Below are 17311 nucleotides of genomic sequence, written 5' to 3'. Positions count from 1 at the left end.
GGTCAAGCCACTATGGAAATCAGTCTGGAGATTCCTCAGAAACCTGAATATAACCCTACCGTTCGACCCAGCCATCCCACTCCTTGGAATTTACCCAAAGGAGTTTAAATTGGCAAACAAAAAAGAGGTCTGCACCCTAATGTTTATTGCAGCACAATTCACAATAGCCAAGACCTGGAACCAACCTAAATGCCCATCAATGGTAGACTGGATAAAGAAATTATGGGATATGTATTCTTTAGAATACTATACCGCAGTAAGAAACAACGAAATCCAGTCATTTGCAACAAAATGGAGGAATCTGGAACACATCATGCTGAGTGAAGTAAGCCAGTCCCAAAGGGACAGATACCATATGTACTCCCTGATCGGTGACAACTGACTGAACACCAAAAAGGAAACCTCCTGAAGTGAAATGGACACTATGAGAAATGGTGACTTGATCAGCATAGCCCTGACTGCTAATGGACAACTTAGTACATTATCCCTCATAGTATTTTTTTTTTGTCTGTTCTACTTAATATGACTGGTTTAATTCTGTAATTATCACACAGTTATTCATCTGTTTCTGTATTAGTACCATGCTGTTTTGATAACAACTGCCCTGAGTATGTCCTGATACCTGGTATTGTGATGCCTCCAGCTTTTTTTTTTTGACAGAGTGGATAGTGAGAGAGACAGAGAGAAAGGTCTTCCTTTGCCGTTGGTTCACCCCCCAAATGCCGCCTTTGCCGGCATGCTGCAGCCGGCGCACTGCACTGATCCAAAGGCAGGTGCCAGGTGCTTCTCCTGGTCTCCCATGGGGTGCAGGGCCCAAGCACTTGGGCCATCCTCCACTGTACTCCCGGGCCACAGCAGAGAGCTGGCCTCAAGAAGGGCAACCAGGACAGAATCCAGTGCCCGACCGGGATTAGAACCTGGTGTGCTGGCGCCGCTAGGTGGAGGATTAGCCTAGTGAGCCGCAGTGCTGGCCCCGGCTTTATTTTTGTTGTACAAAATTGCTTTAGGTATCCAGGTCTCCTGTTTCTCCATATGAATTTCAGCATCGTTTTTTCCACATCTGAGAAGAATGTCTTTGGTATTTTGATTGGTATTGTATTGAATCTGTAAATTGCTTTTGGGAGAGTGGACATTTTGATGACATTGATTCTTCCAATCCATGAGCAAGGAAGATTTTTCCATTTTTTGGTATCCTCTTCTATTGCTTTCTTTAAGGTTTTGTAATTTTCATCGTAGAGATCCTTAACATCCTTGGTTAAGTTTATTCCAAGGTATCTGATTGTTTTTGTAGCTATTCTGAATGGGATTGATCTTAGAAATTCTTCCTCAGCTGTGGCATTGCCTGTGTATACAAAGGCTGTTGATTTTTGTGCATTGATTTTATATCCTGCTACTTTGCCAAACTCCTCTATGAGTTCCAATAGTCTCTCTTTTTTTCTTTTTTTCTTTTTTTTTATCTTTTATTTAATGAATATAAATTTCCAAAGTACGACTTATGGATTACAATGGCTTCCCCCCCATACCGTCCCTCCCACCCACAACCCTCCCCTTTCCCACTCCCTCTCCCCTATCATTCACATCAAGATTCATTTTCGATTATCTTAGTATACAGCAGATCAGCTTAGTAAACATTAAGTAAGGATTTCAACAGTTTGCTCCCACACAGAAACATAAAGTGAAAAATAATAGATGATTTTTTTTTAAAATGATGATGAAATCAGATCAGACCTATTGTCATGTTTAATCCCAGTGAGAGTCAAGTTGGGAGTTGATAATTTCTTTTTTTTTCTTTTTTTTTTTTTTTTTTACAGAAGATCAGTTTAGTATACATTAAGTAAAGATTTCAACCGTTTGCACCCCCATAGAAACACAAAGTGAAGTATACTGTTTGAGTACTCGTTATAGCATTAAGCCTCAATGTACAGCACATTAAGGACAGAGATCCTACATGAGGAGTAAGTGCACTGTGACTCCTGTTGTTGACTTTACCAATTGACACTCCTGTTTATGGCATCAGTAATCTCCCTATGCACCAGTCATGAGTTTCCAAGGCTATGGAAGCCCTCTGAGTTCTCCGACTCTTATCTTGTTTAGACAAGGTCATAGTCAAAGTGGAGGTTCTCTCCTCCCTTCAGAGAAAGGTACCTCCTTCTTTGAAGACCTGTTCTTTCCACTGGGATCTCACTCACAGAGATCTTTTTGCCAGAGTGTCTTGGCTTTCCATGCCTGAAATACTCTCATGGGCTTTTCAGCCAGATCTGAGTGCCTTTAGGGCTGATTCTGAGGCTAGAGTGCTATTTAGGACATCTGCCATTCTATGAGTCTGCTGAGTATCTCACTTCCCATGTTGGACCACTCTCCCCTTTATTTATTCTATCGGTTAGTGTTAGCAGATACTAGACTTGTTTATGTGCTCCCTTTGACTCTTAGTCCTTTCATTATGATCAATTGTGAACTGAAATTGATCACTTGGACTAGTGAGATGGCATTGGTACATGCCACCTTGATAGGATATGAGTTCCAATAGTCTCTTAGTAGAGTTCTTTGGGTCCCCTAAATAAAGAATCATATCATCTGCAAAGAGGGATAGTTTGAGTTCTTCCTTCCCAATTTGTATCCCTTTAATTTCTTTTTCTTGCCTAGTAGCTCTGGCTAAAATTGTGAGAACTATATTGAATAGCAGTGGTGAGAGTGGGCATCCTTGTCTGGTACCAGATCTCAGTGGAAATGCTTCCAACTTTTCCCCATTCAATAGGACGTTGGCCGTGGGTTTTTCATAAATTGCTTTGATTGTATTGAGGAATGTTCCTTCCATACCCAGTTTGCTTAGAGTTTTCATCATGAAAGGATGTTGTATTTTATCGAATGCTTTCTCTGCATCTATTGAGATAATCATATGGTTTTTCTTCTGCAGTCTGTTAATGTGGTGCATCACGTTGATTGTTTTGTGAACATTGAACCATCCCTGCATGCCAGGGGTAAATCCCACTTGGTCTGGGTGGATGATCTTTCTGATGTGTTGTTGCATTCTATTGGTGAGAATTTTATTGAGGATTTTTGCATCTATGTTCATCAGGGATATTGGTCTGTAATTCTCTTTCAATGCTGCATCTTTTTCCGGCTTAGGAATTAAGGTGATGCTGGCTTCATAGAAAGAATTTGGGAGGATTCCCTCTTCTTCGATTGTTCTGAATAGTATGAGAAGAATTGGATTTAGTTTCTCTTTAAATGTCTGGTAGAATTCAGCAGTGAATCCATCTGGTCCTGGGCTTTTCTTTGTTGGGAGGGCCTTTATTACTGTTTCACTTTCTGTCTCAGTTATGGGTCTGTTTAGGTTTTCTTTGTCTTCCTGGTTCAATTTAGGTAGGTTGCATGTGTCCAGGAATCTATCCATTTCTGATAGTTTTCCCTGTTTGCTGGCATACAAGTCCTTGTAGTAATTTCTGATGATTCTTTTTATTTCTGTGGTGTCTGTTGTTACGTTTCCTTTTTTGTCTCTGATTTTATTGATTTGGGTCTTTTCTTTTTTTAGTTAGTTGGGCCAATGGGGTGTCAATTTTGTTTATTTTTTCAAAAAACCAGCTCCTCGTTTGGCTGATTTTTTGTAATGTTTTTTGGATTCAATCCTGTTAATTTCTTCTCTGATTTTAATTATTTCTCTTCTCCTACTAGATTTGGGTCTGGTTTGCTGCAGATTTTCTAGATCCTTGAGATCCATTGAAAGCTCATCTATTTGGTGCCTTTCCAATTTCTTGATGTAGGCACCTATTGATATAAACTTTCCTCTTAACACTGCTTTTGCTGCATCCCATAAGTTTTGGTATGTTGTGCTGTTATCCTCATTTACTTCCAGAAAGTTTTTGATTTCTCTTTTAATTTCTTCTATGACCCATTGTTCATTCAGGAGCATGTTTTTCAATCTCCATGTGTTTGCGTATGCTCTAGGGATTCCTGAGTTGCTAATTTACAATTTCATTCCCTTATGGTCTGAGAAGCTGCATGGTATAATTGTAATTCTTTTGAATTTGCTGAGACTTGCTTTATGGCCTAGTATGTGATCAATCCTAGAGAAGGTTCCATGTACTGCTGAGAAGAATGTAAATGCTTTATGTGTAGGATGAAAAGTTCTGTAGATATCTGTTAGATCCATTTGGGCTGTAGTGTCATTTAAGTTTACTGTCTCCTTGTTGATCTTCTGTCCTGTTGATCTGTCTATTTCTGAGAGTGGAGTATTAAAGTCCCCCAGTACTATTGTACTGGGGTCTAAGTCTCCCTTTAAGTCCCTTAACAAATGTTTTAAATAAACCGGTGCCCTGTTATTAGGTGCATATACATTGATAATCGTTATATCTTCCTGTTGAATTGATCCCTTAATCATTATATAGTGCCCCTCTTTGTCTCTGTCTTTTTTTTTAAATATGGAACGCTTCATGAATTTGTGTGTCATCCTTGCGTAGGGGCCATGCTAATCTTCTCTGTATCATTTCAATTTTAGTATATGTGCTGCCGAAGCTAGCAATCTTTGTCTCTCTTAACAGTTTTTATGTTAAAGTTTATGTTGTCCGATATTAAGATGGCTACGCCCGCTCTTTTTTCATTTCTGTTGGCATGGTATATCTTTTTCCAGCCTTTCACTTTCAGTCTGTATGCATCTTTGTTGTAAAGATGTGTTTCTTGTAAGCAGCAAATAGATGGGTTTTGTTCCTTAACCCAATCAGCCAATCTGTGTCTTTTAACTGGACAGTTCAGGCCATTAATGTTCAATGTGACTATTAAATAAGTGGTAACTTTGCCCTGCCATTTGCCAAAGATATTTTCTAATATATGCTTTGAATTCCTTGTGATCTTTTGCTGTGAGGTTTCCTTCTTTTACCTTCTTTACTATTGATGACCGTGTTTCTGTGTTTCTGTGTGCAACACATCTTTAAGTATCTTTTGCAGGGCTGGACGAGTGGCGACAAATTCTTTCAATTTCTGTTTGCTATGAAAGTTCTTTATTTCCCCTTCATTCACAAATGAGAGCTTTGCAAGATATAATATTATTGGCTGGCAGTTTCTCTCTTAGTACCTGGGCTATGTCTCACCATTCGCTTCTAGCTTGTAGGGTTTCTGATGAGAAGTCTGCTGTGAGTCTAATTGGATATCCTCAGAGAGTAATCTGACGTTTCTCTCTTGCACATTTTAGGATCTTTTCTTTATGTTTCACTGTGATGAGTTTAATTACAACGTGTCATGGTGAGGATATCTTTTGGTCATGTTTACTAGGGGTTCTTTGAGCTTCCTGTACTAGGATGTCTCTGTCCTTCTCCAAACCTGGGAAATTTTCTGCTATTTTCTCACTAAAAAGGCATTCTAATCCTTTCTCCCTCTCCATGCCTTCAGGAACTCCTAGAACCTGAATGTTGGGTTTTTAAATAGTATCCTGTATATTCCCCACAATATTTTTTAGATTTCTAATTTCCTCTTCTTTTCTTTGGTTTGACTGTATGTTTTCCTGTTCTTTGTCTTCTAAGTCTGATATTCTCTCTTCTGCTTCACCCATTCTGTTTGTAAGGCTCTCTAATGTGTTTGTCATTTGATCTATTGAATTCTTCATTTCATTATGATTTCTCATCACTATCACAGTTTCATGTTCTACTAGTTGTTTCATTTCATTTTGATTCCTTCTTAATATTTCATTTTCACGAGAAAGATTTTCTATCTTGTCCATTAAGGACTTCTGTAGTTCAAGAATTTGTTTTTGAGAACTTCTTAATGTTCTTATCAATTTTTTGAGATCTGCTTCTTGCATTTCTTCTATGTCATCATCTTCATAATCTTGAATTGGGGTGTCTTTTTCATTTGGGGGCATCATAGTGTCTTCCTTGTTCTTGTTACCTCGGTTTTTGCATTTGTTGTTTGGCATATTGGAGATATTCTTTGGTTTCTTCACTGTGGTGTTCTTTCTTGTTATACTATGACTCTGGATTAAGTGGACTCTCTGCTTTTGATGGAGTCTTAGAGGCTTGAGATGGGTGTGGCCTGAGAGCTCTGTTTGGTTCCTCAGGGTTAAGGGTGTTCCAAAGGTGACACTCCCAGGTTAGGCGTGGTTAATCTCTCTCTTTCTTTTTTTGATTCAAAAGGGAAGTAATTCCGCACAGCTGAATGGAATTGGAGGTAGCTAGCATTCGAATGATATACCCACAGGAGCCAGAGATCGGAAGTTCTTTCCCAAGGAGCACACAGGGAATCTGTTCTGCCCTCAATGTGGGCTCAAGTTCTCCTGCAGTCTCCCACTGGATTGCCAAGGTTACCAAATTGTAGCGTCTCTGGAGAGTACTCACATGAATTCTGTGAGTTCTCTCCCCCACCGTCTCTTTTTTTCACAGTTTCAGTTCAGTAGCATCACACATTCACTAGGTCCTAATCTCCTGTTATTTCACCCCCCGTCCCCCAGAGTCAGTTTTTTCTGCTAGGTTCAGGGCTGGTGCAGACCTGAGGTCACTTTGCTTATGACGTATGTCCAAGATGGCACCTGCTCTTTGTCTTGCTCGCCTTTGAGAGGTGAGCGGAGAGAGAGAAACTCGTGTCTGTATTGGTCACTTTTTTTTTTCTATCTCTCTCTTCTAGTTAGCCTGGTGAACTTTTCCCCACGGGGTTTCAGACCTCGTTCCCTCTAGTCTCCTCTTTCCGCTTGCCTGTCGGTGTCTCGGTTTATTGAGGTTCGGCTCACCTTGCGTTCCAGTGCTGGTGTGTTGAGTCTGCCGCTGGTGTCTCGAACTGTGGGCTGCCACGCTCTCCATGCAGGTCCACTGTGAATCACTAGTTCCGGAAGAGTTTCCTCTCCTGTTTCTTCCCCTACTCTTCCTTGAACCTGCAGTATCTCCACTTTTATTAAACTGTCTCTCCCCGGACTATCAGTGTGCTCCCTTCCTATTCCACCATCTTGCACACTGTTCTTCTTAGTTGTGTTTTTAACATTTAAAGTCTGATGTTATTAGTGTCTTCTCTTTAGGAAGTGCAGCCATCTCTCTAGAGGGTGGTTAATTTTGTTAGTCTCTAGAAAAATGGTATTTTGAGTTTATTTTTCCACAGTGCATTTCACAATAGATTTTCCCACTTTGTTCTTACTATGGAATACTTTTCTTCTGAACATAGAAATCAGTGCTAAAAATTAAAATGTTCTTTTTGTAATTCCCCATAATTGTGTAAGATAACTTGTCAAGTTCAACTCTTCAGCTTTGCTCTCATTCACATCAGTGTTTGCTGTGTGGCTGCATTGATTACATGGTGCATGTGATAGCAGAAGAGTGGAGTCGGGCATTTGATAGTGACTTGTGTGTTGGTCAAGGCATTAGGTGCAGCAAGTGAATTCACGTGCTCCAGTTTTTGTAGTCTGTCCTTTTGTCTGCTGGTTCCATGGTTACTGAAGGACTTTGGTTAAATATTCTACTCAATGGTGGATTTTCCTGTTTTTAAAAAATCATTTCTTGGCCAGCGCTGTGGCTCACTAGGCTAATTCTCCACCTGTGGTGCCGGTACTCTGGGTTCTAGTCCTGGTTGGGGCTCCGTTCTGTCCCAGTTGCTCCTCTTCCAGTCCAGCTCTCTGCTGTGGCCCAGGAGGGCAGTGGAGGATGGCCCAAGTGCTTGGGTCCTGCACCTGCACGGGAGATCAGAAGAAAGCATCTGGCTCCTGGCTTCGGATCGGTGCAGTACTGGCCATAGCGGCCATTTGGGGCGTGAACCAACAGAAGGAAGACCTTTCTCTGTCTCTTTCTCACTAACTCTGCCTGTCAAAAAATCATTTCTTGTGTTTTTACATTAAATATTGATAAATACTTAAAATAAATATTTAAAATTTAAAATAAATATTGGTTTTAGTCCATTATTCATTAACTATTTCAGCTTTATGGAGGTATAATTGACAAATATAAGCTTGTATTTTTAGCTAGTATATTGGGATGATTTGATATGAATACTACCTCTAAGATAATTAACATAATACACAGAAACCTTTGTGTGCATGGTGACAGTTTGTAAGACCTATGATGTTATCAAAATTTAATTATACAATACATTCTTATTGTAATACATATATTATCAACTATATTCAACCCATGTTACTTTAGCTATCTAGAATTTATTCATCTGATAACTCTACAGTGTCACTAACACCTCTCCATCTCTCACCCCTGTTTCCCAGCTCAGGTCTATGTGTAGATCTGCCATTCTTTCTTTGTGTTAACTAGTGAAATACCATAAACATTTTACTTTGTTCGTAGTGCATTTCTCCTAATATCTAACATGATATCTGTTATATTAAAAAGCCTATATAACAGAATTTAGTTTACAAGATATCAGAAATTGTAAAAAGAATGGATAGCACAGGAATGCAATCGTGTGATTTTGTATTATCCTCTGCTGTGGAGTGTTGGGCAGAGTTTCAGTGCTCTGAGAGATGACTGTGTATAATGTTTGTGATATTATTTTGCTCTTGCCAGCAATGCCAAGTAAGACAGCATAAAAAAAGTGTGAGCTGACGGGTGAGCAGACTGACCTTGGTTTCAGTCCCTCAGTTGGACACTTCCTTGTTCCTATGACTGAGAGCTACATTTTTCCAGAAACTTCTTCCTTCCCTTCCTTGTAAAGCCCTTCAGCAGACTCAGCCAAAAGAGATCCTACTAGAGTTTGGAATGGTAGCAGTGGGATTTTGCACTTCTTTCATTTAATATTAAGTCATCAGACTCAGTGTAGCTCCCCATGGGCTACAGCTTTCCACTCGTCTTCCCCCAGGGCCCCCAAGGCTATGCATGTGCCCAGGGCTGCAGTTCCCTCAGTGTTGGTGCTACTCTGACACTTCTGCAGGTTCCCCTGTACAGACCAACCTTGATCAACCACCCAGGGACTGTGGATGTTCCCAGCATCTCCCCGCTGCCCTCCCAGTGAGCGCCCCACTGAGCTGTGTTTGGTGACCTGCTCTGTCCTCCTGGGTGCCCTTTCTAGGCTTTGAAGCTCCTCCCACCTTTTCATAGGCTCTGCTGTCCATCTGACTCCCTCTTCATTAAAGATTCTATTTCTCATGTTTTTTATTAGTGTAACTAATGTAACTTAACATGGCTATTTTAAATTCCCTCCATGATGACTCTACCTGGACAACCTGGTGCCTTCTTTTGGCATGTGTGAGGTGTGTCTCTGTCATGTTTTGCAAGTACTCGTGTGTCAGAATTTCTCTTGGTGATTTTGTTTTATTGATGATCAACAGCAACCACACATTGAGCTGTGAAGTTTACAGAGAGTGCCTGCCACATCCTATTTTGTTTCATTTTTCCTTTTTGAGTCCTAGTAAGGGCCTGATGGGTGCATGATAAACTGTGCAGAGCTGATGCTGGGTGGGTTCAGTTGAGAGGCAGATATTTAGCCAGGACCTCTCATGCTTGGCAGAAAGAGATCTGAAGTACATAAGTACTGAAGGGAATTTTGGGAGTTCAGCTCGATGATAGAATTCTGAGAGACTTTAAATTGTGAACAGCAGGTAAGTGGAGTGAGCAGAGAATTTGACTGAAGAAGGAGTTCTTGTGACAGGCCATGCTTGTGATAGCAGACAAGGAATGATGGTCAGAGAGCCTGAAGGTGAACCAGAAACTGTCATCCTGTATATTAAAGACAGGTTGCACTAAAAAACTAAATTCATATATTTGTTTTATGAAAGGAGACAGAGATTGGGAGGGAGAGAAGGAGAGAGAAAGAGTGAGTGAGCAAGCAAGTACAGACTAACCCAGTGGTTCCTTCCCTATGAACCTGAAACAGTAAGAGCTGGCCATGTTCAGGGATCAGGACTTCATATATCTCTTCCATATGACTGCCCTGGGCCAATTCCCTCAAGCCATAATCTGCTGCCTCCTAGAATATGCATTACCAGGAATGTTGATTCAGAAGCAGAGTCAGGATTCTAACCTGGGCACTCCGATATAGCTTTTGAGAATCCCAGAGTCTTTCCATTTCTCTTAATGCACAACCTAGGATTTAAAAAATATACATATATATATTTATTTTAAAGTCAGAGTTGCACAGAGTGAGAGAAAAGGTAGAGCCAGAGGTCTTCCATCTGCTACTTCACTATCCAGTTGGCCACAATGGCTGGAGCTGTGCAAATACAAAGCCAGGAGCCAGGAGCTTCCTCCAGGTCTTCCCATGAATGTGCAGGGGCCCAAGGACTTGGGCCTGCTATCCCAGACTACAGCAGAGAGCTAGATTGGAAGTGCAGCAGCTGGGTCTCGAAATGGTACCCATATGGGATGTGGCACTGCAGACAGTGGCTTTTACCTGCTACCCAATTGTGCTGGCCCTTCTAGGATGCTTTTTTAAAAATTAAGAGTAGTAGGCTGGCACCACGGCTCACTAGGCTAATCCTCTGCCTTGCGGCACTGGCACACTGGGTTCTAGTCCTGGTCAGGGTGCCGGATTCTGTCCCGGTTGCCCCTCTTCCAGGCCAGCTCTCTGCTGTGGCTAGGGAGTGCAGTGGAGGATGGCCCAAGTGCTTGGGCCCTGCACCCCATGGGAGACCAGGATAAGTACCTGGCTCCTGGCTTCGGATCAGCGTGGTGCGCCGGCTGCAGTGCGCTGGTCACGGTGGCCATTGGAGGGTGAACCAATAGCAAAAGGAAGACCTTTCTCTCTCTTTCTCTCTCTCTCTCACTGTCCACTCTGCCTGTCAAAAAAAATTAAGAGTAGTAACATTGTTGACCATATTAGGTGACACACTTTCAAGTAATTCCAACTAGCATGGTCCTAAATTACAAAGACATTTGAAGGCACAAATTCGAGAACAGAAGACGAGTACTCTGTATTGATGGTGTTTGTTACATGTAGGATTTCTTCTTTTGTTAGATGATTAGAAGCCAGCACTGTAGTAGAGTTGATGCCAGAAGACAGAGTTGTTGTGAATCTGAGAATGGAATATATATAAGTTCAGATACTCTATGAATGTGTTCAGATTGGAGGAGACACATATGTAATTCACTAACAATCTGTTTAGGAAGGAAGGTGATGCCTTACATGACAAAGACATGGTCTCTGAGGGAATGACAGAAGCAAAACTCCTTAGTCCAATAAACGGAGATGAAGCACTAAGTCAGCCTCAGTCATACTCTTCCTGTTCTGTTTGTGAACCAATGGTTTCTGTCTGCATAACAATGCACAAAAAATGTTGAGCCAAAGTTTTAGATGTGGTGTAGGGAGAAAGGCACAGGGATACTTTGTTAGACTGCGTTCATCAATCCTGTGTTTGTCTGCCTCTTGGGGCCAGAATGTTTGAGGGCTGTCCCGTGCATTGTGGGATGTTGAGCTGCATTCCCAGCCTCTACCCACTGTGTTTCAGGAGCTCTTCAGTGTCTGAGAACAAAAATGTCTCCACACGCTGCTGTTAGATAAGGAGAGGCAAAATCCTCACTTGGAAAACCAGTTATTCCTTTTCACATTTTAAAATTTAATTAATTGCATTTAAAATTAACAGAAAAGTGATCTCTGTTAAACATATGAGTGGGAATAAGAGAGGGAGGAGATATATAGGTTGGCACATGCTCACTCGGACTTACCTCCAATGGTGGAACTAGAAATGTGCCAGGGGATTTCAACTCAATCTTACTAAGGAGGCAGATACCAATGCCAGTGCACTTGGTAAAGTGATAAGTATAAATACACAATCAATCAAAAAGATAGGGTATGTGTCGATGAGATTTCACAAATAAGACCAGTGTAAGCAAATAATGAAGGATAGAATTAAAAGGGAGAGAATGATCCTGCGGGGGAAACAGGACATACAGCAGACTCATAGAATGGCAGCACTCCTGCCTCAGAATCAACCCTTGGGACATTCAGATCTGGCTAAAAGGTCCATGAGAGTCTCACAGGCATGGAGAGCCATGACATGGTGGCAAAAAACAATCTAAATGAAAGATCCTGATGAACAAGACCCCAGCAGAAGGAACAGGCCATCAAGGAGAAAGGCGCCTTTCTCTGAAGGGAGGAAGGAACCTCCACTGTTTATATGGCCTTGACTAAACAAGTTCAGAGTCGGTGAACTCAAGGGGCTTCCATAGCCTAGACAGCTCATAGCAAGAGTCTCGGTGATTGTTGACGTCATAAATAAGAGTGCCAATTGTAAATCAACAACGGGAGTCACTGGGTACATGCTCCCCACGTAGGATCTCTGTCCTTAATGTGTTTTACTATGAGACTTAAAAACAACACTACTAGTCGAACAATACCCTATACCTTGTGCAGTTGAGTGAGTACAGCCTGTTGAAATCCTTGCTTAGTATATACTAAGTTGATCTTCTGTATATGAAGGTAATTGAAAATGAAACTCGATGAAGGGCAGGGTGGGAGAGGGAGTGGGAGAGGGGAGGCCACGGGAGGGAGGGAGGTTGGGGGGGGAGCCACAACAATACAAAAGTTGCACTTTGTAAATTCACATTTATTAAATAAAAAACTATATAACAAACAAAAAAAGAAAAAAAAAGAACTTAATACTTTACCCTTTTAGTATTTTTTATGCTCTACTTAAAACTATTGGTTGAACTCTGTAATTAATACACAATTACTCTTAGGTGTTTAATTAGTGGTATAACTAGTACTCAAATAATATTTTACACTTTGCAAACTGTTGAAATCTTTTCTTAATATATGCTAAATTGATCTGTATATAAAGATAATTGAAAATTAATCTTGATGTGAATGGAAGGGGAGAGGGAGTGGGAGAGGGGAGTGTTGTGGGTGGGAGGGAAGTTATGGTGTGGGGGGGGAAGCTATTGTAATCCATAAGCTGTACTTTGGAAATTTATGTTCATTAAATAAAATAAAATAATACATAGCCTTAAAAAATTTAATTAATTGGGGCTGGCGCCATGGGTCACTTGGCTAATCCTCCACCTGTGGAGCCGGAATCCCATATGGGTGCTGGATTCTAGTCCCGGTTGCTCCTCTTCCAGTCCAGCTCTCCGCTGTGGCCCAGGAAGGCAGTGGAGGATGGCCCAAGTGCTTGGGCCCCTGCACCCGCATGGGAGACCAGGAGGAAGCACCTGGCTCCTGGTTTCGGATCGGCATAGCTCCGGCCGTAGCAGCCATTTGGGGGGTGAACCAACAGAAGGAAGACCTTTCTCTCTGTTGCTCCCTCTCACTGTCAGTAACTCTACCTGTCAAATAAATAAATAAAAAATCTTTAAAATTTTAATTAATTCTATTTTTGATTGGTATCATACCTGTTTTAAACTGCTCTGAAGTGTTAAAAATGTTCCTTGTTTGAAAGAATTGTCTGCACTGTAAATTCTAATAAAGCAGTTCAAGTGCACATACTCCACTTCATGCATTAGAAGTAGAATATTCTTCAGAGAGGTGAAGACTTACACATTGGTTTAGAGATTACAAGCACTCTATACTCTGAAGAAAATATCACCTGCATATTTTTCATTCATAGGGGCCAACATGTCCTCGTGGTAATAGATGGGAATGTAGCATATGACATTTGATGTCCACTGCTTCATATCATGTATAACTAGTCTGAATTTCAAAGGATGCCCAAAGTCCAGTCCCTGGAAGTATCACAGTTGGGTCTGAAATAGAGAAGATTTGAACATTTTACCACTTCTCTCAAAGAGAGCTGTTAGTCATTCTAGTTTTCAACTATTGTAATATTGGTTGTCAAACATTTCTGTACATATCCAGAGTGATTCGAGGTCTTTCCATATGTATTACCTTTCTCCTAAGTGTATTTCAGGACATCACTGTCAATCCCAGTCATTCTAAATGGGCATGGCTGAAACCTAAACTCTCCAAGTGGATTTTCCTATCTTAACTCTTTTTTTTTTTTGGGTCATCAACATGCTTATCTACACCTCATCATTAGAACTATAAAAGCTGGATTGAATTTCACTGTGATTGGTCAGGGATATGTTAATACATATTGTCAATCCCGGAAGGCTGTAGCCAATGAAGCAAGATCATTATAAGTATTTTGGTGATTCATGATGTAGTGTTCCTGGCACTGATGATCTGGTCCAGCCTCTACATGGTGTGGATCCTCTACAGACACTGCAGGAGGGCCCAGCACATTCACACCTCCTGCCTCTCTTCCAACATGTCTCCAGAAAACAAAGCCACCCACAAAATTCTTCTGATGGTATTTTGCTTTGTGTTCTTTTATTTGTCAAACAACTGTTTAACCCTTTATGGATTTTATGCATCTGTAAAACACAAGGTTGGAGGGTATTGGTGGAATTTTAGCATCATGCTACCCAACATTTTGCCCCTTTTTTTCTGTTGAAATGTAATAAAATTATTCTCAAATTTACTTCCTTCTTTTCAAATATGAGAATGACCTGTTGTCCACGAGATTTCAGTGGCTGATCTGACATCATCTTCAACAGAGGAGTCTCCTTCAAGATTTATATGAGGAAAAGAAGCCATAGGGCCCTGGGGCACTGAAAATGGGGCTAGTTTGAGTGGAACTATGCAGTCCATTTCAAAACATTCAGGTTTTGTAATGTTAACATGAATCAAAACATATTTATCTTTACATAGAACACACAGTAAAGTAACATTTTGGGTTAAATAAATGTGTTGTATATCATTAAGCTAATTTTATCTGCTTGCTCTTGTCCTTTTGAATGGAGCACCTAGAAAATACTGAGTCACATTTCAGCTTGCCTTGTATTTCTGTTAAAGTGGGCTGTTAAAAGACTTCTCTTATGCATTAAATAAATACCACCCACCTCACATATTTTGGAGACTCATCTAGATTAGATGTGCCCCAGTGACCTAAAGATAAAACAAAGGAAGTAAAGAGAGCCCTAAAATTATCTGTGATGCTGGAAAAAATAGTTGTATTTGTGAAAAAATCTAGGAAAAAAAAGAGCTGAGTAAGAGGATGGGAAATTGTGGAAGATTCAATCATTAATATTTAGTAAAATGCAGGTTCATCTCCCAGCATTTGCATAAATTCATCCGTATTGATCCCCACCCTTTTTTAAAATAAAAAGATTTATTTATTTGAAAGTCAGTGTTACACAGAGAGAGGATAGGCAGAGAGAGAGAGAGAGAGAGAGAGAGAGAGAGAGAGAGAGAAAGTCTTCCATCTGATGGTTCACTCCCCAATTGGCCGCAACAGCCAGAGCTGCACTTATCCAAAGCCAGGAGCCAGGAGCCAGGAGCCAGGAGCCAGGAGCCAGGAGCTTCTTCTGGGTCTCCCACATAGTTGTAGGGGCCCAAGCACTTGGGCCATCTTCTACTGCTTTCCCAGGCCACAGCAGAGAGCTCGATTGGAAGTGGAGCAGCCGGGTCTTGAACTGGCACCCATATGGGATGCCGTCGCCTCAGGCCAGAGTGTAACTTAATGGGACACCGCACTGGCACCTCCCCTCTCCTTTTTATGATGACGTTTATTTTTTGGATCCAAGTTTCTGAGATATCAGTGAGAATTATCTCTACATTTACATACTCATCAGCAAGGGCCTGATTCTTTTCATTGCTGCATGGTGTATTGGCTCACAGTATATTTGTTTTGCTAAACTTTTCTAACCATCAACATTTTTTTCTCAGTTTCATCTTCCACATCTTAATTTCTATGTCCTACTTCCCTCATTGTTCAGTTCCAGTCCCCAGGGACAGCACTCTGGTGACTGTAGCTTGAACCTTTGCACATATCTTTGTTCCCAAGGCTAAGAAATTCCACCGCGCCTGTCCAAAGGTTCCAAGGTTTGGAACCCAAAATTTCAAGAGCTCCCATTTCCCCTCTCTTCAGCTTTCTATGGATCAAACACATTATCTAATGCCAGAGGGAGGCTCTTCCCATGCAGGAACTCAGTATTCTCCATGAGCTTTTAAAATTTGTTCTTTATCCTAATGTTTCAGTCAGGGTGACGTCGGGAAACACACCTCAGAGACCTTCAATGTGGACACTGCTTCATTACTGCGTGGCTGTCTTTCCTCCCCAGTTGTGTTTCCCTTCACGAAGTGTTGCTCCTCATGCTCCTCATGCCCCGTGGACAGCTCTCCCCGCCCCGCCCTCCTCCCCGTCGTGATTTCATCCTTGTGATCAGTACAGTTTGACATTTTCTTTTCCTTTAATTTTCAAATTGAAGTCTTATGATCGGGTATCATCGCCTTCAAACTTTTTTTTTAATGTTTATTTATTTGAAAGTCAGTTACAGAGAAGTAGAGGCAGAGGCAGAGAAAGAAAGATTGATCTTCCATCTGCTGGTTCAATCCCCACATGGTTCGAGGGCTCCCACGAGGGTGCAGGGGCCCAAGGACATGGGCCATCTTCTGCTGCTTTCCCAGGCGAATCTGTAGGGAGCTGGATGAGTAGACTACCCGGGACGTGAGCCAGTGCCCATATGGGATGCCAGTGTTGCAGGCAGCGGCCGTACCTGCTCTGCCCACAGTGCTACCCCAACGAATTTTCTAGAAGTTATTTTTTAAGTAGCACAATACTCAGTTTCTCTTGCTCCATGAATGTTCACTGTGGCCACACCCAGGCTTCAGCACCCAGATCCAGACCAGCACAGCTGCCCTCACCCCTCACCCCTCCCTGGCTGTGCCCCGTGGTGTCTACTCTAGACTAACGACCCCACCACCGTGCCAGGTCACCTGCTCATGCCCATTCGTCCCAGATGTCACTACTGAGTGGCCCCTAATTTCGCAAAGGAAATCACGCAGTTGCTGTGACTGTGTGATCTGTCAACAGTAGCTGCTGAGAGAGTGCTGAGGCCACTGACGGCACAGGTGAAATCGCACTTCCGGGTTGGCTGATGCTCCCGCCACTGAGCCTCTCTTTTTTTTTTTCATATTTATTTATTTATTTATTTATTTTTATCTTTTAGACCCCCCCCCACCCACCCCCGCCTCTCCTTCTCTCTCTGTGTAACTCTGACTTTCCAGTAATTAAATCTTTTTTTTTTATCTTTTATTTAATGAATATAAATTTCCAAAGTACGACTCATGGGTTACAATGGCTTCCCCCCCCCATACCGTCCCTCCTACCCACAACCCTCCCCTTTCCCACTCCCTCTCCCCTTCCATTCACATCAAGATTCATTTTCGATTATCTTAATATACAGAAGATCAGCTTAGTATACCTTAAGTAAGGATTTCAACAGTTTGTTCCCACACAGAAACATAAAGTGAAAAATAATAGATGATTTTTTTAAAATGATGATGAAATCAGATCAGACCTATTGTCATGTTTAATCCCAGTGAGAGTCAAGTTGGGAATTGATAATTTCTTTTTCTTTTTCTTTTTTTTTTACAGAAGATCAGTTTAGTGTACATTAAGTAA

At 41.5% G+C, this 17311-nt stretch overlaps 1 non-coding gene and 1 pseudogene across 1 annotated transcript; one reads left to right on the top strand and one right to left on the bottom strand.

The window, feature by feature from the left end:
- Window positions 1–4412: 4412 nt before the first annotated feature.
- Window positions 4413–4519, bottom strand: LOC127488376 (U6 spliceosomal RNA). The gene has a single exon (XR_007916070.1). It is a non-coding gene; the product is annotated as a U6 spliceosomal RNA (small nuclear RNA).
- Window positions 13512–14299, top strand: ORYCUNV1R-PS1504 (vomeronasal 1 receptor oryCunV1R-ps1504 pseudogene; annotated as a pseudogene).

The sequence above is a fragment of the Oryctolagus cuniculus genome, chromosome 18 (genome assembly GCF_964237555.1).
Source record: "Oryctolagus cuniculus chromosome 18, mOryCun1.1, whole genome shotgun sequence".
NCBI classification, from domain to species: domain Eukaryota; kingdom Metazoa; phylum Chordata; class Mammalia; order Lagomorpha; family Leporidae; genus Oryctolagus; species Oryctolagus cuniculus.
The sequence above is the reverse complement of the archived record's forward strand: the minus strand, read 5'-3'. Positions and strand labels throughout refer to the sequence as shown.